The 24,479-nt window shown below is 39.2% G+C and overlaps 1 pseudogene; it reads left to right on the top strand.

Annotated features, from left to right (window-relative positions):
* The first annotated feature begins 22,744 nt into the window (after positions 1-22,744).
* Positions 22,745-24,159, top strand: LOC132421426 (eukaryotic translation initiation factor 2 subunit 3 pseudogene; annotated as a pseudogene).
* The last annotated feature ends 320 nt before the right edge of the window (positions 24,160-24,479 follow it).

Genomic DNA, 24,479 nt, shown 5'->3' with positions numbered 1-24,479 from the left:
TCCTGGGTTTTCACTTAGCTTCTATTGCTGCTTCTCATTTATGTTGAGATAACAGTTCACTTCAAAATAGATAATCTTCTGGTAAAAAAAAAGCGGGCTAGTTCCTTTCCTTCATAAAACAACCTTTCCTTTGAAGACACAGTTCAGTAAATCCAATAAATTTTGAGGCAGCAGGACTTTTCATTGGTTAGGTGCTACAATAAAATATGAAAAACAGAGTCATTTTAAGACACTTTTGGTACAAGACTATCTTTTGCTAAGTTCAGAAAATCTAGTCTATACAAACCATAATTTGATAATGTCAGCCCCCAAGGATTATGTGTAGTTGTATCAGTATAATTTCAGCTTTTGAGGTTTGTATGTGCAAAAGCATAAGAGAAAGCAAAACAAACAGCAAACGAATGCAGTTGATTTGTTACTGGAAGGCTGAAGGGAATTCCAACATGAAGTCAAAATGCTGTTTAATAAGGAGCAGATACAGAGAAATACATCTTGGAAGTTTAAAAAATAGTGAGGTTGACTTTAAAAGTGCAACCTGAAGCCATGTTTTAGAAGATGACTCAGCTAGCTATTGGTCTCTGCAGTGGTGGTTGAGGATCTCATTCAGCGTGTTCCTGTCTGAATGCATGGCTTCTTCTCAGGTTAGTAACTAAAGTTAATTAAAAACAATCCTGGGTCTGACTGAAGAAAAACAAAATCAAAACCAAAAACAACTTTTTGCTTTCTCCATTGGAAGCCTGGAAATGAAGTTCATTAAAAAAGTTGCTTTGAGAGTTACAAGTTTGGGATTCTTCCCCAAATCTCCTGCAAATGTGAATGTCTAAGTATATATCTGTAATGTGTATGCAAAATTCTGGGCAACATATTTTGAGATTTATTGCAAGTCCCCAAACATGCCTGATAAATGATCTAACCACACACAACTAGAAATATAATTAAACTTAAAATTTATACAAATGCTTTGTGGACTCCTGGCTGATAAAAATAAAAATACCAGTGACTATTCAACTGGAGTTTCAGTTTGTAGAAGGGTTCTTCATTCATCACATGATATGATTCCTAGGAGAGTCCTGTGAAATAGATAGGGCAGGTTATATAATCTCTACTGTGATGAGAGGGTAAAAACAGCTGAGATTTACTGAAGATCAATTATAAGCCAGATATTGTTTAAACATTTTGCACATATTAACTCATTTATTCCTCTCCAATGCCTTCTGAAATAGATACTACTGTGCCATTTTGCAGATAAAGAAATGAATACACAGAGAGCTTGAGCATCTTACCCAAGATTATATGGCCAGCAGTGGTAGAGCTGGGATTCAAGTTGAGGAACAATTACTACCCCATTTTGCAGATGAGAAACCTGAGGCTTAGGAAGGCTAAAAGCTAAAAAAAAAGTTCCCCAAAGTAAAAAACCTGGTAGATGACAGAGCAGAAATTTAAACAAGGTCAGTTTTACTCTAAAATCTTAGCTTTTAATCATTTTATTACAATGTTTACTTTAAACCCTGGTTTCCCACTTTTTGATTTGTTGCCAGGATATTTAAGCTAATGGGTTCCTTAATCCTGGCCACTATATACAAAAGATATATTGGCTTCTTTCTCCTACTACATGATTTTAATGTCATTTTTATTTTGCAGCTTTAATATATGCAGATAAATGGATATTTTGAAAAGGTTGAGGATGCTATAGGCATGGATGGAGGAGTATAAGATGCAAGTTTATAGAAATGTACCAGAATCACTGGGGAAACATTTTCAAAATGCAGTGCCAGCTGAAGCCTCTGAACAGATCTACTATATCAGAGCAGGATGGGGTGAGGGTTTTCAGTAGGAAGAAGCCTAGGCCTGTGCAATTACAGAAAGGTTCCATAACTGAATATGATATTGTCTCTAATCTGGTTGAAAACTGCAAGAGGTCCCCTCTCCACACTTTCACAAGCTGTGTCATGTTTTTCTTGGAAAAAATTTCATACTGTAGATATTACCTGACGATGACCTCTATCTGGATAATGCACTTTACCTCTAACTTGTGGGCAGCAGTATCATGCTCTCTGTGGTCTTTTAAAATCTGTAGGATATATTTTTTCTTATTGTGACCAAGATTAAGATAGGTCTTCTTCTTTACACTTCTCTCTATTAACTGTATCTACTTTGGGTTCATTATTTCTGTGTGTTGAGCTCTTTTCAATATGGATTTGGTAATCAATATATTAACTATCTCTTCCTCTATTTGTGTCATATGTAAATTTGAAAAGTAGATCTTAAGCTGATGATTAAAAAAAAATGAACCAAGTAGGACAAATGTGAAAATTTGTGGACAAAGCCTTCTTCTCTATGGATAGATGTTGCTAGAATACCGACTAGCAACATCTATCCATAGTCTATGGATGTGGTTGTTTAATCAACTATTAAAATTTCTGACCATCCTATTACCTAGTAATGTTTAAGCACAAAGGTTTTGAGTCAGACAGACACAGGTTCAAATCCTGGCCCACCGTTTTGGCTATGGACAAGTTATACAACATTTTTGAAGCTTTGTTTACCCCCCTGAAAAGTGAGGATAATAATACTAATCTCATAAAATTGAGATTTTACATATATGTTACATATATGTTTAAAACATACATGTAAATTCTCTCCCCTAGAATAGTACTTGGCATATAGTGATTATTCAACAAATGATAGCTATTATTATTGATATTATTATCTATGAGACTACTGTGAGAGAATTTGATCAATATATATGTCTTTCTATACCAGACGAAGATCTCATCAAAAAAATAATGAGGTGTGTTTGGTTTAGTGTACTCGGTGGACCACTGATGATCTATTAACATTTATGTCTCTTATTCTTGAATTAATCTACTCTACAGTTTTAATCTCTTCATGTTTCTCAGTTTGTGAAACCGTTGCCTGAGTTTCTTATGTTTCCGTATACATTGAAATCGAATGAAAGCTTGCTTTTCTTAATCCTAATGTTCGGTACACCTCAAGGACTGTTTTCTCTTGCTGAGACCCCAGAAGTAAAGAAGTTGAGGAAGTGGGCTTTCATTCATGCCTTTATGTGTGAAACGTCAACTTGGCTTTAGTTATCTTTAGCCACCACTTTCTAAAAGTTCTCCAAAAGTTTGTTCCCTCACTGAGTTAAATAAAATGAGCTAGAAAGTTTTAAATGCTGGTACAGAGTCAAAAGGAAGAAACTGAAAGATTTTGTAGCGGGTAAGAAAGGGAATTATGAGATATGATTGATATTTTTTATTCAATAACTAAATTTGCACAGTTATGTTTTGTTGTGGATGATAGGTTAGAGTGATATTAAAGATTTATTTTAGATTAAATAAGATTTTGTTGCTTTTGACTAAAGAACAGACATGGTGAAGGGTGTTCATGTGATCCTCAGAGGAAGCTTGAATGGGTTTCGGAGACTGACAAGAGAGAACTTTCCAGATGTAAGTTTATAAGCAGGAATCCTTGACTAACATTTTAATTTCTCTTTTGTAGTTTCCAAAATAACCTTAGCTCTAAGATATCTAATAACCCCAAGAAAATATGTCCTGGTTTGTTCTGTGCACTCTGTCGCATTTTAGGCACTTCAGACTTCAGGAGTAAGGTTCAGTAATTTTAAAACTCAGTGCCGTGACATAGAAAAGCACTGGCATTATTAACCTTCAAATCAATGAAGAGAGGAGAAGAATGTTTTAACAAAAGAGCTAATGGCTATTTTCTTTAACCTCTGGTTGGAATAATTAGATAGCATGGCCTTTTCCTGGGACACTAAAAATAAAATGGAGGGCCTGACTTTTTATATCTGAGTTCTGTAGAGGATCTCGTTGGCCAATTGGTAATAGATGTCAGTTTTATTCTTTTCTTAAATAGTTGTTCTTCATGGCAGGAATGTTATGACCCTATTATTTAATATTTATGTAACACTGGCAATAGACTCGGCTTTGCACTGAATATCATAGAGTAGGAATTATCCCTTCCCAGTGGGCATAGTATAAAAACAAGGTAAGCAAAGCCCCAATGTTAAGAGATAATTATCTATGACAAGAGGCAAAGGTAGACTACTACACAAGTACTCTGCTCTTTTCCAAGGCATCTTAATAAACAAAAATGTTTAGGAGAGTGCCCATGCCTGGTGCTATCATCTAGAATGCTGGTAAGCCAGCCCCCTAAAGCTTAGTTAAAAAGCACAGCTGAATTAAACACAAAGAGAAACCCATGGACTTGTGGATGTAACTGTACCTTCAGTGAAGCTTTATCTCAGTAACACGATGATTTAAAAGCAGATGTGATTTTCCTAACATGGCTATGGTTCCGACCACCCAGCTTTTTTGCTCCTTTGTTATTTTGAATGAATTATTGGTAAGGAATACTTCAAAGGTGTGCAAAAAAATTCTTTTACACTTAACATTTATAAAACAATGATGTTGATGGAGGGAGAATGAAAACCCCTGTCAATATTTTTCTGAGACTAAACAATAACAAAGTGCCTTCAGGATTCATTTTAATGAGAAAAACTAGGGTGGCTCATGGAAGTCGTGAGACAGGCAGTGTACACTAGGAAATTAATTATTGCTTGGCAGCCAGGCAAATGGACGCGGCTTATGGTGGCATTGCAGAAAATAAATATTCTTTTAATCAGCAATGCTGGCTTATTTCCTCAACGGTAACGTCAAACTTTAAATGCATGAAGTCACATATTTTTAAGAAAGGATTTCAAAACAAAAGGCTCGCTTGGCTTTTCTGAATACGGTTTTCAGGTTACTGTTTGCACAAGGTTTTCTTCAAGTAAGGTACAGCTGATCCCTGAGTCTTGTCCACACTCAGAGAACAGGGCTATGATTACCAACAGCATTTTCTCTAAGCCCGACTCTGATCTGTGCTGGAGGAGACGTTGACTTTCATGATGGTTTTATGGATCGACGGTTCAGGTGGTTCTCTAGATAGTTCTGCTGGGTTCCTGGGCCATGTTTGCAAGTCAAAGCTGCGTCTCCTCCCCTAGGTGGAATTTCTCAGCCCAAAGGTTCACTTCTTAGCTGTCTCCAGCGCATGGCAGCTGACGGGGCAGCGCTACTAATGAAACCGAGTCTTCTAAGCAGCAGGCGATAAGAGACGCTGGGATTTTAACAGCGTAATGAATTAATTCACAAACTCACTGAGCACAAATGATAACTTTGGTACAATTTCCAGTTACAATTAGGAGGCGATTGCATTGTTTTACGGGATAAAGGTATTAGTTTTGATTCTTGTAATGTAATGTGTACCATACTGGTATCTTTGAGGAAAAGCCAGGCTCTGGATGTGTGAATTTGCCCGTGACCAACTTCTAAAATGGATGCAAATTAAAATGAGTGATTTCTGTGATAGCGAAGTGTGCTGTAGCATAGCTTCTGTACCCAGATCCCTAACAGGGGGCTGGCAGAGGCTCAGAATTTCATTTTGCCTGAACTTTTAACCAAAAGCAGCATAACCAACCCTTCTCCAAGTGTATCCCAAATTTTTATTATATTTTGAGTGAATTCAGGCTGAACATACAATCTTCATTTTGTACTTCAACCTTGTAACTATTTCAGTGACTCCCTTCAAAATCGACAGATTTGAGACAACTTCTAACTCCTGAGTTCATTATGGAAAGGGAATCATCCATATTTTCCCTGTTGTTTCTGGTGTTTCCCCCTAGAATGTTTCTAGTAGAAAAAAGAAAACTTTAAATCTCAGAGACAATTCTCAGAAAAACAAGTTCTCCTTTTCTCAGGGTTTGATTGGCATTATCGATAGTATTTTCAAAAAAGGAAATTGTGAGTTTGCACGTTAACAAATGAGTATGTATGCTAATGTCTATTTGAGAATTATTTTCTTTGAATTTTCTCTTTCAGATTGTTAAACTACTAAAGATAATCGATAAAATCTATTGTTTGTACCTGTAGAATGCTCAGATAAGTACTAGGTATACATGCTAATTAAAAAATATCAGTTGATGATACTAGAGGTGATAGATATAATGATAAAATTTTCTTTCAGATGACTGACTTACATGGAAATGATATATTCATTCAATACAATGAATATGCAATGTGATTTAATAAATATTCATTGGACACCTGTGCTAAGCCCTAGAGATATTAAGATGAGAAAGCTTCAGTATTGGTTACTTACCATGGTAGATTGTATTGTTCTCAAATATTCACTCCCCTTCCCGTAAGGGGATTAGACCTCCCCAGGTGGGGAGGTATGTACCTCATAGCATGTCCCATGGGAGGGGAATATACTTCTCTATCCCTTGGCTGTGTGACTGACTAGCCAATGGTTCTTGAGTGGACAACCATGCATGCTACACCTGAGAGGAAGGTTTAAGAAGCATCGTATTTTTCCGTCGTCACCCTTGCCCTTTTCTCTTTGCTGTGAGAATGGCACGTCTCAACAAAGAGCTTCTCCTAACTTGAAACGTAACCCTAACCCTAATCTGAGTCCTGGAATGAGAAGACTGAACAAAGCCACAACAGCTGACCTGCAGCTGCCAACATGTAACATGTTTGTTGTTGTAAGTCACTGAGATTTTGGAAGTTCTTTATTCACCACAGTGAAACAAGCTGAAACACGTTTCATGGAGTTCAACTACAGTAACTTAATTCTAAGGCATAAAAAGTTCGCATTGTCTGCTTAGCAATTCAGGACTAAAAGCAGAGACTAATTCTAGCCCAAGAACCCTGCAAACTGTAGTTATGTGTAACAGTCTTAATCTGTGGGCAGATTACATCTGGGTTAATCTGGCCAAGTTTGCCTACTGTTAAATTTCAGTACAATGATTGTGCCGCTTTCCTCATTGAGTTTAGGTCATCGAAAGAGATAACTCTGTCATAATTTAATTGTCCTAGATGTACTGACCTGGTCCAAGTCAATTGGTAGTTCAAGGTCAAAGCTTCCATGTTTATCCAGTGGAATGAGAATGAAGGCTTTTTCAGGACAATTAACATGTCAAGGTTATCCATCCCTGATATGCTGTTGCCTCTCAGTATGTGTTAGAGATCAACAAACACTTGTAACTATTTTTCTTCTCCTTGGACCTAGGTTAACGTGGGTAGAGAGAATTCTTATCGAACCTACAGTAAGAGAAGACATTGTGTTTGTTGGGAGCAAGAAAGCAAGGGTGAGAGGGAGTGAGAGCAAGAGAGAAAGAGAGAGAGAACTAAGGGTTTCACTAAGGATCTTGCCTATGTACCTGCACGTACCAGCTACCAAGTGAAAATCTCATGATATTAAGAAAAAAAACACACACAAAAAAACCCCCAAGATCATTTAACGTTTATTTTTGTTGATTCTTTTCAGGATATATTTTCCTACATATCCTTTGCCAACTGCCTTTCTTTAGAAAGTGCCAGGACCCACGCTGTGGTGGGCATCATCGTGCTGCCCCGTGTTCGGTTCTCCTCCCCTCCCGCAACTCATGCACATTCTATTCCCACCCCCTTGCAGCTGGGTGGCTCATGTAATTGGTTCCAGCCCCAGGACCCGAACAGAGTGATGGTCGTCAGTCACAGGCTGGGGCTTGGTTCCCTGGCTCTCTCTTCTCTGCCACGGTCATCCTGGGAGACACATGCTGAGAGGCCAGTGCCACCAGATGGCATCTGAACAGATCCTTGACTCACTGCTTGGACCTGCAAGGGAATTTTGTGAGCAAGAAATAAGGTTATATAATTTATTCGTTAGTACAGCATACTCTGGGCCAACATACGTTTTCTGAACACTTCTCATTCTTTGCCTTGGAACTAGATTTTAATATTCCGAAGTCAGACCTTCCTCCCTCTTTTCCTCTCTATCTTCCTTTCTTATTTCCTACATTCCAAAACTATTTATAGAACATTAACCCTATGCCAGGATCTGTACTGGAATTATGATGATAAACAGTTGAGGCATAGATCCTGTCTTGTGGAATTAGAGGGGAGTGAGAATTTTTTTGTTCCTTTACCTGTACCAGGCACTCTGCCAAGCTATCTCATTTAATCCACATAACCACACTACAAGCTAGAAACTATTACTATGCCTAATCTATTGATAAAGAAACTGACCTGAAGGTCAGGACTGACTCTGAAGAGAAGTCAGTCACAGGGCCCAAATCAGACAGTGAAGGGCTGAGTTGGGTTACAACCTTGAGCTGCTGGTTGCCAAAGCCTTGGTGTTGAAATATGGGACTATCGCAAGGGATAACTTTTGCTTCTCTAGAGAGTTTGGTGCACACTCGTTATCATTATTACTACATAGATCTGTCCGAAGTAGAGATTTCTCCCCTCTTTGGGCAAGAGTATATGCTTTGATGTTTTGATCATAATGACAAGGGTGTCAAGAGACTGAAAAGGTCAGAGCTCCGCCTCCCTCCCTGTCTGGCTGAACAATGCCAGATATTATGATATTGCCCTCAGTGCATTTATCCCTGTGCTGAAAGCAGGAGTCCTCATCCGAGTGGATGGCCTCAGGACCCACTGCTGGTGTAGCTTGTGAGGTGATGTGCGTGGACACAAAGGGGGTCCTCTCACAGTCTATTCAGGCCCCTGTGAGGACAACTGGGTAATACTGCCAACAAAGGAAGGGGCAGTAAGAATCCCCTTCCCTGGGGAAGATCTGTGGACCAGTGACAACAGCTAATCACAGCTTTAAAAACATACTATTTGGAACGAAAGGGAGAGTTTTCCTTCAATTTATTTATTGTTTTGTTTTCCCAAAGGAGCTAGCAGGATTTTGAAAGAAATCAAGTTTAAGTAAGGATCTGTGAGGTCACTGCCTCTGCCTCACTGCTGACAGATAGCTTATCTTGTTGGAAGAGGCAAAGAAACTTTGGCATCTTGCTTAAGAACACTTGACACTAAGAAGTGTCTGTTAATCTCATTTGCTTCCCCTGAGCAGTGGCACCAGAGGTGGTCCGGCCCCTCTCGGGTATGCAGGATGCCCGAGCTGCTGAGAGCTGGTTTCTCAAAGTGTGGGCGGTTGAGAACACACATGGGACACACCTGGAGTCGTTATTACAGAGGCAGGTGCCAAGTCCCACTGCAGACCCACTGAATCCGAAGCTCAGAGGGGGGATGGAACTCTGAGCACTGCTGCAAGTGCCCAGGGATTGTCCCACGTGCACCAACGCTGGACAACAGTGGGCTGGAGCTCACAGCTGCCTCTGGGCTGGTGCTGACGCAGGCCTTGCTGGCATTTAGCCTTTTATTCCTGTCCCCTCCCCCCACCATTTTTAATAGCCTTATGGAGCTCCGAACAATAACTTCTCTATTAAAGATGACCCACTCAGGATGGAATAAATGCTTTCTTTTTAGGGCAGATTACAAAAATACAACCTTCGAGAAACCTCAGCTTGCTCTATTGCTCTGCGTTATGAGTTTTGGAATAAAATTTCTCTCCTTGAGAGAAATTTCACTTTCACCCTGAAAAAGCTTCCTTTAAACATTAAAAAAATAAGATCTGCTGCTTTGTGCCTCAGTAGTACCTCCCGCAGCGCCTCTGCAGACACCCGAAAGCCCACTAGAGGAAAGTGAAATTGGGGCCCATTTTACCCACCCTTCATTGCCGTTGCATTACCATGGTTCCTTTTTGCAGGTTTCCTTTCCCCGCATCATTTTTATTCTTTCTTTCAATCACCTTCCTACACTCTCTTTCTACATTTATTTTAAGCAAATATTTAGGTTTGGGGGCTGAAAGTCTACTCAGACCATTTGCAGTGAACCTCATGACACAGAAGGATCAGTAAGAAGGAGGAAGAGGGGAAAGCAAGGCTCTCCCTGGTGAATCTGAGGAAGACTGGATTTGCCAGAAGAAATGTAACGATCGGAACTCACATTCCTGTGGGACGCTCGGCAAGAAAACGTCATCTCAAATGTGTAGCGCGTGACTTACCCAACGTTACAGGAAGAAGAAAGCGCGAAGAACCCCAAACCCAGCACCCTCTTACATAGCAGCGAGCTACGTAGGCTTTGAATTATTTGATTGAACAGCATTAAGTGCTTTCCTGTTGGAAAATGAGGAACTTATTAATTATTTTAAGTTTGAAGTAATTAAGCCAGGCGCCGTCAGGCTGACACAGTTTTCTCAGCAGGCAGCCGGATTCTTCTCGCACAGGGAAAGCCTTTTCTAGTCCTATATGCTGATCTAGAGGTGAGCCAGTTGGTAAATATGTGACACCTTTTAATTATACCCCGTTGCAAGCTGGAGCTTGTCTTGTGAATTATTTGATCATTTGTGACTCTCCCATGAAAGAGAAGCTATTGGTGAATCTCCCTAGGAAAAGGATGGGGATAAGAATGGAGGAGTGTCTGGGTACATGGAAAGGAGGAAAAGCAACACTGTACTAGGGGCTTTAAGAGATTATTTCAGGGCCTGCCGATGACCCTCTAGCATACATACTGGAGAGGTTGTTGTCTCAGTTGGCAGATCACGCTACTATACGTAAAATAGATAACTAATAAGGACCTACTGTATAGCACAGGGAACTTTACTCAATACTCTGTAATGGCCTATATGGGAAAAGAATCTAAAAAAGAGTGGATATACGTATATGTATAGCTGATTCACTTTGCTGTACGCTGGAAACTAATACAACATTGTGAATCGACTATAGTCCAATTAAAAAAAAAAAAAAAGAATGCTGATAGTGCTGAGTAAATAGGTTTTGTAGCTGGTCCAGTCAGGCCTGGGTGGTAGGAAAGACTGAAAAACATTTTCTCTTCACCTTCTCTCTAGGCTTTTCCCATAAGCTTTATTGGCCACCAGCTGCCCAGCAAGATTCCAGGCACATGGTGGAGAGCTTTTGAGCTCACATTTGCTCCAAAGAAGAATAGGAAAATGGAAGATGGAAAAAACGGGCCGAGAAGGAAAGGTTGGCAGTGGTAGAGATAGACACTTGCGTATCTGCAAAAGTTTTCCAAGTTCTTTTTTTTTAAGGCTAAAGTTGAAAGGTTTCCTTTCATAGCAATATGCTTCCAACCCTTCCTTGCATTATTTTGCTAACAGTCTGAACAAATTGGTCTTTGACGGTCCTACCCAGTGCCTCCCAACACTGGCATCTCCGTATCCAACACCAAGTTCAAACCAGTGCCTGCCTGTCCATCAGCCTTCTGTGTAACAGAGCACGTTTGTAGCCTAGGGTTGCAATATGTTGCCCATTTATCTCCTGTCCTCCAAGGTTCAGGAAATTTTATTTTCTGGCCTCAAACCTTATTTGTTCTTACTCTGCACCTTCTGCTGGATAACTGGCTGATTTAATAATGACATTTGTACTAATGTGTTGATCCAGTCACTCATTTGTTTAATCACCATTAATTGACTGTGTACTTTATACCACTGAGGAAACTGCACAAGACAAACACTGTCCTTCCCTCCTGGAACTTATCAATTCGTGTGAGAGAAATCCTTCCTGGTTCCCATGTGTAGAGAGCTTGAGTCTCCATCCTCAAATTCATGAGGGAGAGAAATATTATGTTAAGTTTTTTTCATATTTTAATGCTCCTCTCTCTCTTTTTATCATTGAAGTATAGTCGATGTATAATATTATATACATCGTGTACAATATAGTGATACTGTACACAATATAGTGACAGGTGTACAATATAGTGATTCACAATTTTTCAAGGTTATACTCCATTTACAGTTATTATAAAATATTTGCTATATTCTCCCTGTTGTACAATATATATTGTAGCTTATTTCATACATAATAGTTTGTACATCTTAATCCTCTACCCCTCTATTTCCCCTCCCCCCTTCCTTCTCCTCACTGATAACCACTGGTTCGTTCTCTAGATCTGTGAGTCTGCTTCTTTTCTGTTCTATTCCCTAGTTTGTTGTATTTTTTAGATTCCATGAATAAATAATCTCATACGTATTTGCCTTTCTCTGTCTGACTTATTTCTCTTAGCATAATGCCCTCCAAGTCCATCCATGTTGCTGCAAATGGCAAAATTTCATCCTTTTTTATGGTTGAGTAGCATTAAGTTTTTAAAAAAGCCATTTAAGTTCAAATTCAAGCCTCTGTATTGCTGGAAAATTCGGTCTATTATAAGTGAATTTTTTCTAATGGTCTATACCGTTTCTACACAGAGAGAGGAACTTAGACAGGCCACCCTGCATTCCCTGCGATCCAGAGCTTTCTCTACAGAATGGAGCCCCCGTAATAGCTAGTATGGTGGGAAGATGGGGAGAGCACAACCGTGGAAGCGAGAGATTCAAGTTCTTGCCACCATTTGGTTGGGAACAGAGGGCGGGGGGCGGGGGGGAAGAGGGTACAAAGGCAACCTCAGCAGTGAGCAGGTGAGGCGTACAGTGAGGGCCTATAATGGGGTGACTGCAGGCTGGGGGGGCACCATTGGGGGCACCGACGTAGAACCTCTAAGTTCAGTGTCTGTGAAGATTGGGGTGCACTAGCCCTGAAGTCTTATAAACAGGGCCAGGGCAAGGGAGTGGGGCTTCCTGAGAATACTTTCTGAGGGAACTTACAGGGGACCCTGAGGGCTGAGGAGCTCAGCTCAGAGGCAGGGCAGGAATGGGGTGCAGGAGGAGGGCATCCAGAGGAGAGACAGGGGCTGAGAGGCCCTGGGAGCCCTGTTCTTTCACAGGTTGGGTCCTCCGAGGCTCAGAGGCTAGCAGGGCAGGCTGAGGAGGGAAGCAGCCAGCTGGCAGGGGTCTGAGGATGGGGGAGGCCGCTGCTGGAGGACCGGTACTTTACAATCGGTGCTCCAAAGACATAGACCAAGAAAGTTGCGCGCACACATGCACACACACAGGGTCTCTTGGAACCCCCCATGCCCATCCTTTTCCTCAATGGGGACATGTAGCAAACAGCCTTGCCCAATTCCCAGGAAAAGAGTCCCAGCTGCAGCTCTGGCCTGGTCATGCATGTCATTTAAGCACATACCCTGTCCTCTACTCAGGCACAGCTTGAAGGCCACTGTCCAGGTTGTTCAACTCCTGCCTTTCTCCCAGGTGCTTTAATGCCTGCCCTTAGTCCCCTGGGCTGCCCAGCCCCGCCCACTGGAGAAAGCAGGAGTTGGGGGAGTGAAAAAAACGCAGAGAAGGGGATGGTCATGGTCCTCAGCAAGGCACTTGGGTAGGGCTGGCGGAGGCATGACTGAAGTGGGGAGAAGAGCGGTGCAGCCTCTGCGGAGGCCCCACCTCCTTGGGCCGGTCAGTCCTCAGCCCCTGGCCCGGCAGCTTCCTTCTAGGCCCAGCAGGGCCTCCTTCCTTTTCAAACCATCAGCGAGATGAAGACATGCTGGTACCGGAGCAAAGGAGAGGAGGCAGCACCTGGTAAAGGCCGAGAAGCAGAGGCAGAGGCCCAAGTGTGTGACGCAGAGCAGGTTAGAGTGCCTGAAAGAGCAGCAAGGGGCTGATGAAGCAGCAAGAAGTTGAAGATCATGGAACTGAGCCACAAAAGGATGGTAATTGAATGACAATCCCAGAATTCTTAACCGAAGGCACGAATCACGAACTGCCAAACAGCTCTGCAGTGTCCGATTCGTTATCAGTGACTACTACATCATTTTCATTTCTGCGTTATGTACAGAACAAAGAACACTCACTACCACTGAAGTAGAAAGTCCTGCCTTGTTCAATGCAGCAACGTTTTGTATATAAAATAAATGCAGCCATCATATTTAGAATCAAAATTTGCGAACGCCACAACTCTGGTGTCATAGCTCTATTTCAGCTGAAGAAAAGTACCCTTATATTTTGGAAGGCAATATTAACAAACAACATTTTTCGAATGGCAAAACTTAGTTACCTTTTCTTTGTTACTTTTCACAAAGAGTTTAAGACACTTTTTTAAATTAAGCATACTTTCACAGAGTAATTTGCTTAAACTAGATGCATATAAAAAAGTTACACATGCTTTTTATTCTGCCTAAAGTACAAATACAACTGCCAATGTATATTTTGAATGGAACCCTATTTTATAATGTTAGCATGCTGAATGTGTTTTATGAATGATCATTAATACAGCATTTAGGTCAATATTTCAACTCAAACCCACCAAACTCTTTGGTCAAAAATTTAATACTTATAACCAAGCCAGCAGTGTTCAGAGTTGGGCTATACATATAAGCATTTTTATGGTTAAGTTTCCTAAGTGAGTGTAAAAGTTTTAACAGAAAGTGAAATATTGTGCAGCTTTATGGAAGTTTAAAGCCTATTTGCAAGCATTGCTGCCTGTTGGAAGAATTTGTATGTACAGGAAATACATAGAAATATTGTGGATAGAGACAGTTTATGTCTCATTGTGGTAAACCTTTGCTTTACAGATTTGAAGGTACAGACTTTTACAAGCAAGTTCACAAAGTCATGTTTGATTATAAACATCAAGCAAATAATTTTCCATTTGGTATGTTTTATGATGATTCCTAATTTTGTAGCAGTGCCTGTAAAATAAGCGCCTCTTGCAACGTTAAAATTAAAAAAAAAATTAATCCATCATGGGTTTGCTTTCTTGACCCTGTGGAGATGCCCACAGCTATTGGGCATCCTAGGTGAATTTGACTTTGGTTGGGCTCTGCCAAAAACTAATGAACTGAAAGAAGAGATAGCCTCTTGCCCTATACACTTGCCTTTCCATTAGGACATCCTATGTTATGATTACAATTTTTTTGAATTCTATTTTAAAAATTACTTATTACATAAAACAAAGATGCAATGTATGTAAAATATTAAAAGGAAGCTACGCTAAAAAGAAACTTAGAATAATGACTTTTCTTATATACACATATATTTTGGAAAATGTGAAGATGCCAAACACAGAACTTTATGAACAAAGCCAGTCACCAAATAACAAGTTTATTTTAATGTAGTACTTTTGGAATCAGTTTAGTACCGAATAAACAGTGTATGTGTATAATAATATGTAAATTGAACAATTAGCACAGGGAATCCTAGTATTAAGGAAACTTCAAAAGGCCAAAATGTTAACTAATGCCTTGTCAAAGAAAATTTGTTCCTCTCAAAACTTTTTTTATGGTGTGTGTGTGTGTGTGTGTGTGTGTGTGTGTGTGTGTCTATGTTTGTCTTCAATAAAGAGCAGAAATAGAACTAGACAAAAAAATATGTTCTTATATGTTGAATTTTACGCAATTCACATGTTGATATCCTGCCTTTTCCTAGGGTAAAAACAGATTCTTCCCAGAAACCTCTCGCACAAACATACTGATCATCCAAAGTTAAGGATGTTTGAGAATCTATCTGGTAAAGATGGAAATTTAAACAATAGTACATGAAAATACATTAGGTGTTGCTTCATATAATAAAATGCACTCATTTTCTCTGAAAAGGAGAAGGAATCTGAACTTTTTTTAAATTATAAATTTCATAGTTGTAAAATGGGTGTATTTTGTCATGCATTTTACAGGAAGTGCTCTCAGGAGCCAGAGGGAAAGGGATTTTATAAGATTCCAAGTTCCATGGAGATGCTCTCTGGGCAACAGTCTGAAGTGGTACCATGAAGATGGCTCTCATCTCATCCACCTGATCTCTTTTTCAATCACATGGTTTATTGTGTATCTACTACATGCCAGCCCTGTGAGGTGCCTGATTTATAGGGCAGAAATTTGCTAAGATAAGTGGTGGAAGGTGGCGAATGACTCAGATAGATACAAGTGTAAGATGACTGTTTACTATGACGTTGCAGAGATGTAGGAGGAATAAAATTAAGAAGGTGTGATGAAGCCTGTAAGGGGCATTCTAAAATGCCTAAAATGGTCAGACTCCCTCCACCCCACCCCATATAAGCCTTGCAATGGAAGAACCGCTGGCAAGTGTGAGTAAAAGACAAACAAGATCAGAGTTGTGTTGAGGAAGACAGCTCTACTGGAATGAACTGAGACAAGAATTCCTGTGGGAGAATACAATAAGCCCAGAGGAGGAACTCAAGTCGGTTCTGAAAGCCTCAAGAGAGAAATTCTTGGGTTCTACCCAAATCAGAGTCCATAAATTGATGTCCATTCTGCTTCTGCCCCAGACTAGCCTGTGCTTATGGAATTTGCACACTTAAGAAAATATATCTCAACTCATGGCAGGAAGAGGCCGCTTTCTCTGAAGGAAAAAAATCATGCTGCATGAAACCAAGATGCTGAATAGGGCATACATTAAACTCTATAGAAAATCCTATATGAATTTCAAAGATATTTATTTACTGTATTATCTGTGTAAAACATCATACTGGGTATTTTTCTTTGTTGTTTATCTCTATTTGGGGTCCGTATTTCCTTTTAACAAACTAAATTACTAGAACATAAGCAGTGTAGAAGGGGTAGAAAAAGTCAATTTGTAGGAGAAGCCGTTTTCTCTTAAATCTGAATTTTGTGCACTGTAGAACATTGGTAACTAGTAATCTATATCTCATTCAACAAGTTAAGTCCCAATTTCTCTGGAAACTATTAATGCGGATTTATAGAACCTTCAAGATAGATCCACCCCAACCTTAAAAATGCCCTTAAATCCAGGCATGTATTGGTCATCCTACAGGGGCAACATTTACAACATTTCCACACTTTTCACTAACAAGGTAGCATCCTAGCATATTTTATATTTTCAAACTGTTAGAAATAAACTGACATTTGGGTCAGCATTGTTTGTTGAGAACTGACCTAGGCACCCATCAAGTTCAGTACAATCACCTTTGCTCGAAAAGTGGACAGGATAGCCGTGAATACTATGAAGCTAACTTCGGTTTACATTTTGAAAGTCTTTTGAAGGCGCTGTTGTCTGAAGAGCAACACCTCTTTCCGTTTTTGTCTCACGGAGGCTGTCACTGAGTGTACTACCTGCTTTTCTGTGGGTGGATGCATTCGTGTCTTTCATAAGGACTCCACGTTCCTATCACTGAACTGTGTGTTTCTGTCTCAGCCAGAGAGCTCAAGGACAGCTTTGAATTGGGTGCATCATGTAATAGACTAAAAATCAAGAACAACAACAAAAAGACCTTTGTAATTTCAACTAGGAGAAAATAGGCATTTGCAATGAAATTAAATGTTTGGTTTAGCTTGGCCCCTAGGGGATAGTAATGTTCATTTTCATTTAGAATTTGTAGACTTTCCTTAAATGAGGGGCAGAACCAAATGACCCTGGAGACTAAATTACCTCTTAGCTTTGGAAATGGAGTTTACCTCGAGCCAGAATTGAGATGAATTTGTGGTGAGTTGACGGAAAATCTGGAAACATTTGCTCACTTGGTACCAGGAGTACAGATAGGCAGAGGAGGCAAATTCAGATGAATTATCCCCCATTCCTAGTAAATTCAGAAAAAAATCATTATTTAATTAGCATGAGTTCAATGCGTTTGCTATTCCTTTGATGCCTAAAATTAAAGAACAATTTCCTTTTCTTTTATAAACAAGAGCAATGTTAAACAAACAAACAAACAGGTGTGTCCACCTAGGAACACCAAGGCAGGCAGAAGAGAAAGGGCACCATTTGGCCCTGTGTACAACAGCTGTGCACAAGCTCTGTGTTGCCTGCCGTCTTTCACCCCAATGGAAATGATTCCGTTTGCTTGCGATTATAGACTCCTATTGATTTCCAATTTTCACCAGGCATGTTCAAGTCTCTTGGGCTCTGGGCGCTTGCAGATTCTTATCAGTCTTGCAGTGAGGAAACAATGTGGTAATGTAATTGGCACCAGTGCAGCAATATGAGATTCCTATTCTACTTTCAATTTTGTCCTTTATTGCAGTATCTTAATTATATATCTTGCCATATATATTTAGAATTACATACGTACATAAAATTCTATTGGTTACGATTCCTTGGAAAACCCTGTATATACGCACACGTATTTAGCACCAATGAACTCAGTGAATTCTCAAAGAGCAGACTATATTTTAATAGTAGCCTGTGCTTATCTATGGAATCCCCCCAAATCAACATAGTATTCTGAATAGATTGGGTTGTATCATCTTACTCTTTTAGCTTGCTTTGACTTCCATCTCTAGAGTAATAATGGATTCACGATTACACTGCAGCTGCTGTCTCAAGAGCTACTTATATGGGGGAATCTGCATTCAGCAAGTGTTTATTTTATGTAGTGGAGTGCCACCCAAACAGTTCTGAGCTCTTACCAAAAAGTCATCCAGAAAGCACACTTCACAAACTCTAGTGGGTAACATGCAATTACTTTCTTTTTATCATAAAATATCCGAGTAATGCTTTTATTTGATCTAGGGAAAGGACTTTCTACCAATTCTAATTTTTCCTGCAGGATGTGTGTTCGTGTTCTAAATCTTAACTTACCAGTACAGATTGTGAGGTTTGATGAGTGTTAAACTGTAGAGCCATAATAAAAGTCAAAGTGATTTGTCAAAATTTGGAGGAAGTGTAAATGGCTACGTTTCAATTTGTGTCTGCAAAGAGTAGGTAGTAGTAATTGCTTTAGCGGGATGATCAGGATGAAAGACAGTAAAAAAAAAAAAAATCTTAATTTCTTCTTTATGAGATTGTTACAGAGTCAGTGCTTTGAGTGGCACCTCCCCACGCGATCGCTGGTGTATTGTGCTGAAGCTTCACTAGAGAAAGTGCGTGCTTTCATCCGGCCTCTGCAGGGCACGTGCTCTGTTACGTGAAGAGCATGACAAATCTGTATAGTTTCCAATCTCTTCGTCTATTTTCATTTCTACAATCTTAGAGGAAAAAAGCTCTGACAAAAATAAATGTAGCTGTATTGTAATCTTCATGTAGTCTTGTGGTTAAAGAAAGAAAAGTAAATATTAAAAAACCTCTGTGTTTTAGTTGGGAACACAAATAAAATGATTTATTTGCTTCTGCATATACCCTTTATTTTTACTTTCTGATCATTCTACTGAGACTGGATTTCACTAGAGTCCCCACGGTAATGGGGCCTGGTGACTAATCCACTGAGCCATACAAACCCCATCTGCTTACTCATTTTGACATTTTAATAATATCCCATTTGGACCTTTGTTCAATTTTGCTTTGTGTGCTACATCTTTGTTTTAACATTATATCTGAAATAATTTACTATAATGAATACTATCAAAGCTCCCTAATTAAAGCACATGGAAAGTTTTTTGTTTGTTTGGTTGTTTTTGGTATGTCAACTATGTATACTTTCCACGGGAAATGTACCCACTAAAATTTGTCATATGGACCATCAAATTGTCCTCTTAATTATTGTTCATTGTGTATTTTACTTGGAATAAAGGAAAAATATGTCATTAAAAAAGCAACATCAGGGCTTCCCTGGTGGTGCAGTGGTTGAGAGTCCGCCTGCCGATGCAGGGGACACGGGTTCGTGCCCCGGTGCAGGAAGATCCCACATGCCGCGGAGCGGCTGGGCCCGTGAGCCATGGCCGCTGAGCCTGCGCGTCCGGAGCCTGTGCTCCGCAACGGGCGAGGCCACAACAGTGAGAGGCCCGCGTACCGCAAAAAAATAAAAAAGCAACATCCTATTTTATTTCCATCTTACTCAGAAATTCCTGTATGGAGTGTTCTTCTCTGTAAATACCATAATAGATTATTCTAATGGTACAGCAGAGTACAGAGTAGGATAGCTTCAGACAACATTGCTGATGACAGAAGTAATGTTAAATGCTGACTTGTTTTGTTTTATAAATATGTGATTTCTTCAAATGAAGATTGATTATGACCTAGTATTTACATACATAAATCATACATATTGTGACAGACTTGTAACATGCTGTATGTGTTGCCCTCCGGGAGCTTGATTGTATCCAGCATATGCCACAGTCAAAAGCTTATTAATTATTATTGATTAATTCATATACTCCCTTTCACTCATACCTAAATATTGAGGAATATTATAGAAGGAAGAAGGAAGACTTAAACACGCATTAGAAGATCCCCCAAATATTTACTCAAGTCTTCATAGGACACTAAACACACAAAAATCCTATAATTTAACCTAGATTTTGTAGCAGGCACAGATGGTAAAGCAAGTGATAAATCATTTGCAGGATGTTAAGCTGCAAACAGAAAGTTAAGCATGATCCAGACTGTAAAGCAATGTAGGAGTCCAAGTGTGAAAAGATTTAAATAATAGAACAGTAACACGCAACACATTTTCTCTCTTTTCCAAGTAATCTCAGTAGCATTAGAATTTACCAGTGGCTGCTGCTCTAATAAAATAAGTATATTTATAGAGTGCTCTTCAGAAGGTAATACCATTTTACAGACATTATATCTCATTTAATCTTCTTGAAAACACTGAGATCAGTATAGAAGTTCAGAGAGGTTAAGTGGGTTGTGCAATATTACACAGCCAGTAAGTAGTGGAGCAGAGTCTCAATGCAAGCTTGTGACCCCAAACTTAGTGCTCTAAGTTTCATCACCATGGAACGCTGGGAAACACCACGTGCTGTGCCTTCATCCCAGAGCTGATTCATTCATTTCAGCCATCTTTTACAATGTATATTAACAGCCATGGTGTTAATGACCATCCAGTGATCTGTCAGTCACTTAGAGAGTAAATAAATATATTTACTCTGCCAAATTCATTGGTTCTGCCACATATTAATAATCTATACAGGAAAAATGAGGTAGAGAGTTGAGATACTAATCAGACATCATAATAACTGAAGAGATGGCTCACCTGTACTATGGAGAGGTAATGCTGTAGAGAGAAAAGGACGCAGGCATTAGAGTTGCAAAAGTCCAGGTTATTACCATGAATTTTCCATATATGAGCACAATTTGAGCAAATTAATTAATTTCTATAAGTTTTAGCCACCTTAAAAACAGTCTCTTTAAAGGGTTAAAAATATGTAGAGTTACTGTCACATAATGGGCACTCCATAAGAGTTATCATTACCATGAGTATAATTTAGATAGTGTATCTAAGCACCACGTTGACTTCAACTAGGAACTTCCAGGGGACATAATTTTAAGAATTAAATAAAGAATAAAACCACTGGTATCAGTTTGCTAAATATTTAAAATACTTGAAGACTGGTTATTAATCACATTGTTTTCTAGTTAATATGGGTAAACATTTATGATTCATATCTAAAATTATACTTAAAGGAGAAGGAAATTTACTAAGAATTTAAAGGTCAGGAGTAAAATATGATCAGTGCCACAGAATTATATCATTTCATGATATCTGAGTACAAAAAGATGTGATGGCTTTTATTTCTGGAAAAGTGGGGAGATCAATTTATATTTGACATTATCAGCACATCAATGATAAATAAAATCTAAAAAATTAAAAAGCATCAGTGGGTACCCAAATATCTAAAAGGTGCCAACTCATAATACTGAAAAATCCTAACACAATATCATAGAACAGGAGAACTCAAATAAGCAAAGAACGGAAAAACAGCTATTAGAACCATAAGAGCTGCTTTATTTGTATATATTTAATTTTGAAATTTAAGGATGGCCAATTGATAGCAAAACATCCTACTATGATGAAAGTTTTAGTTCCCTCAAGAGAAGACTCCAGATGGCAACTAATGATAAATCATTCATCTTTGTGACTATATTTTCACCAGATGTTTTTAATGGTATAACTTCTGAATGAGTTATACTCTATCTGGGTTGAATTTTGTGCACCAAATTGTGAGTATGTAAGCCGAGAAAAATTGGGCTCCACAGTTTGAATCTAATATGTAAAGATTGACTGGGCCAGTAGGTGATAATCCCTAGCTAAATTCTTCATTAACCTTTTTCATATAATAGAGGCAACCAATTGGCAATTTAAATTAGATGAAAAAATCCAAGATATGAGGGAATATGAGATATTGTTTGCTATTAGATAAGAAAAGAAAGAGAAAGAAGTCTATGAATAAAACCCAATGGGAAAAGTTCAGAGAGACCAGATGTCTGTCTGACCTCAACAATAACAGCAAAGACAGTATCCTCAGAGAGCACAGGAAAAGAACAAATGAAAAAGATGAAAAAGACAAAGAACTAGAAATGTAACTCTGGAATCATAACAGGAGAAATTATCCAGAGTTTCATCAGTTTATCTGTTCCAATGTAGAAAATTCATCAGGCAAATAGACTGGTAGAGATAAGAGAAATACTCCTAAATTCCAAAGATGATTTAAGTTTAACCAAATTTTGAAAAAAATTGTTGTGAGTACAGCTGAAAGCTTCAATAAAAGAACCAACAGAATGTTTCTCCTTTGCAAAGATGGTCATAAACTAAAAAGAGATTTGAAGAGTATTCAAGTCAACACAAGTCTAGACTGTCAATAACCCCCAGATCCCAAAAGACGATTTCCAGTCTGCCATACAAGAAGCTTGGAAGTTACCATTTCATCCTAATAACAAGTAAAAGCTAAACATAATGAAAAATCAACTCTTCTTAGATCCATAAGAGAAGTGAAGTCGCAGGGCAAACTGCCGTCCCCCTCCAATTGAGAGACTGAAAGGCAAGCACATAGAATCAGAACTTACCAACACAGAAACTCACGAGCAGCAACCTCACGGGAACTAGTACCATCAGGGTAGGGAAACCTAAAATGTAATCAATGAATTGCTGAAGGCTCAGTGTGGACAACTTCTGAGAGTTAAAAACTCCAGGATGATTCAGTCATAAGGGGATCCCCGTACTTTTGTGAGTTTTACCTTTACAAGCTTGACCTTTTGTGAGTTTTACCTTTAGAAGTTCTCACAGTGAATATCGAAGAAAAATCTCCTTGTGCTTCTGGCAGGAGGAGGGGTAAAGGAACCATCCTGAGATATGTCAGAGCATTCTGTTCTTCATAACAAGATCTGTCCTTAGATGGCGGGGGGCGAGGCTGGTGTGACTCTGGGGCAGCAACATCTTTCTCACCAAGATCTCACCACACTGGATGTTACCAGGTTGACTCAACTCTCGCATGAAGTTATCAGCAGACAAGCCACAATTAATATAGGTACACTTGGTCACATTGCCCATGGAAAATCTACCTTTGTGAAAGCTATTTCTGGAATTCACACTGTCAGGTTCAAAAACGAACTAGAAAGAAATATTATGATCAAGCTTGGATAGGCTAATGTCAAGATTTACAAACTTAATGAGGCAAACTGTCTTAGCCAGAATGTTACAGATCTTATGGAAGTAGTATACCTGATGAGTTTCCTATAGACATTCCATGGACCAAAGGGAACTTCAGACTAGTCAGACATGTTTTCTTTGTTGACTGTCCTGGCCATGATATTTTGATGGCTACTGTGCTGAATGGTGCAGCAGTGATGGTTGCAGCTCTTCGGTTAATAGCTGGTAATGAATCCTGTCCTCAACCTCAGACTTCTGAACACCTGGCTGCCATAGAAATTATGAAGCTGAAACATATTTTGATTCTGCAGAATGAAATTGATTTGGTAAAAGAAAGTCAGGCTAAAGAACAGTATGAACAGATCCTTGCATTTGTACAAGGTACAGTAGCAAGAGGAGCTCCTATTATTCCAATTTCTGCTCATCTGAAATATAATACTGAAGTTGTCTGTGAGTATATCATTAAGAAAATTCCAGTACCTCTAAGAGACTTTACTTCAGAACCCCAACTTACTGTTATTAGGTCCTTTGATGTCACCAAACCTGGCTGTGAGTTTGATGACCTTAAAGGTGGTGTGGCTAGTAGTAGTATTTTAAAAGGAGTATTAAAGGTGGGCCAGGAGATAGAAGTCAGACCTGGTATTGTTTCCAAAGATAGCAAAGGAAAACTCGTGTAAACCAATCTTTTCCAAAATTGTATTACTTTTGAGGAACAAAATGATCTTCAGTATGCTGCTCCAGGGGGTCTTATTGGAGTTGGAAGAAAAATTCACCCCACTTTGTGCTGGGCTGACAGAATGGTGGGGCACATACTTGGTGTAGTTGGAGCTTTACCAGAGATCTTCACAGAATTGGAAATTTCCTATTTCCTACTTAGACGACTTCTTGGTGTACACATGGAAGGAGACAAAAAAGCAGCAAAGGGTCAAAAGCTATCTAAGAATGAAGTGCTTATGGTGAACACAGGATCCCTTTCAACAGGAGAAAGAGTTGGGGCAGTCAAGGCTGATTTGGGTAAAATCGTTCTCACCAATCCTGTGTGCACAGAAGTGGGAGAAAAAATAGCCCTTAGCCAGAGAGTTGAGAAACACTGGTGTTTAATTGGTTGGGGTCAGATAAGAAGAGGAGTAACAATCAAGCCACCAGCAGATGATGACTGAAGATTATCAGTTAAATAATACATTTGGATGAAGTCAGAATTTCTCTTAACAACCTAGGTGTAAAATTTCAAAGCAATACTGGGGATACAGCTCATTGCCTTAGTAGAAGCCATAAGGTTGTTTTCATTTTCTTCTGATGAAAATTAGCCTCTACTACTAAAATAAAAAATAAGGTCTATAATAAATGTCAGAATTGGCACATTGATGGATTTAATCCACATTTTATCAGTAATTGATCATTAAACAGTGTCACATTTGTGCATCAATTCAGGTTTGAAATGAAACTGCTATTACAACTAGACTTTGCTATAGCATACATA

The sequence above is a fragment of the Delphinus delphis genome, chromosome 1 (assembly GCF_949987515.2).
Source record: "Delphinus delphis chromosome 1, mDelDel1.2, whole genome shotgun sequence".
In the NCBI taxonomy this organism is placed as follows: Eukaryota; Metazoa; Chordata; class Mammalia; order Artiodactyla; family Delphinidae; genus Delphinus; species Delphinus delphis.
Note: the sequence above shows the minus strand (reverse complement) of the source record. Positions and strands in the feature narration are given on the sequence as shown.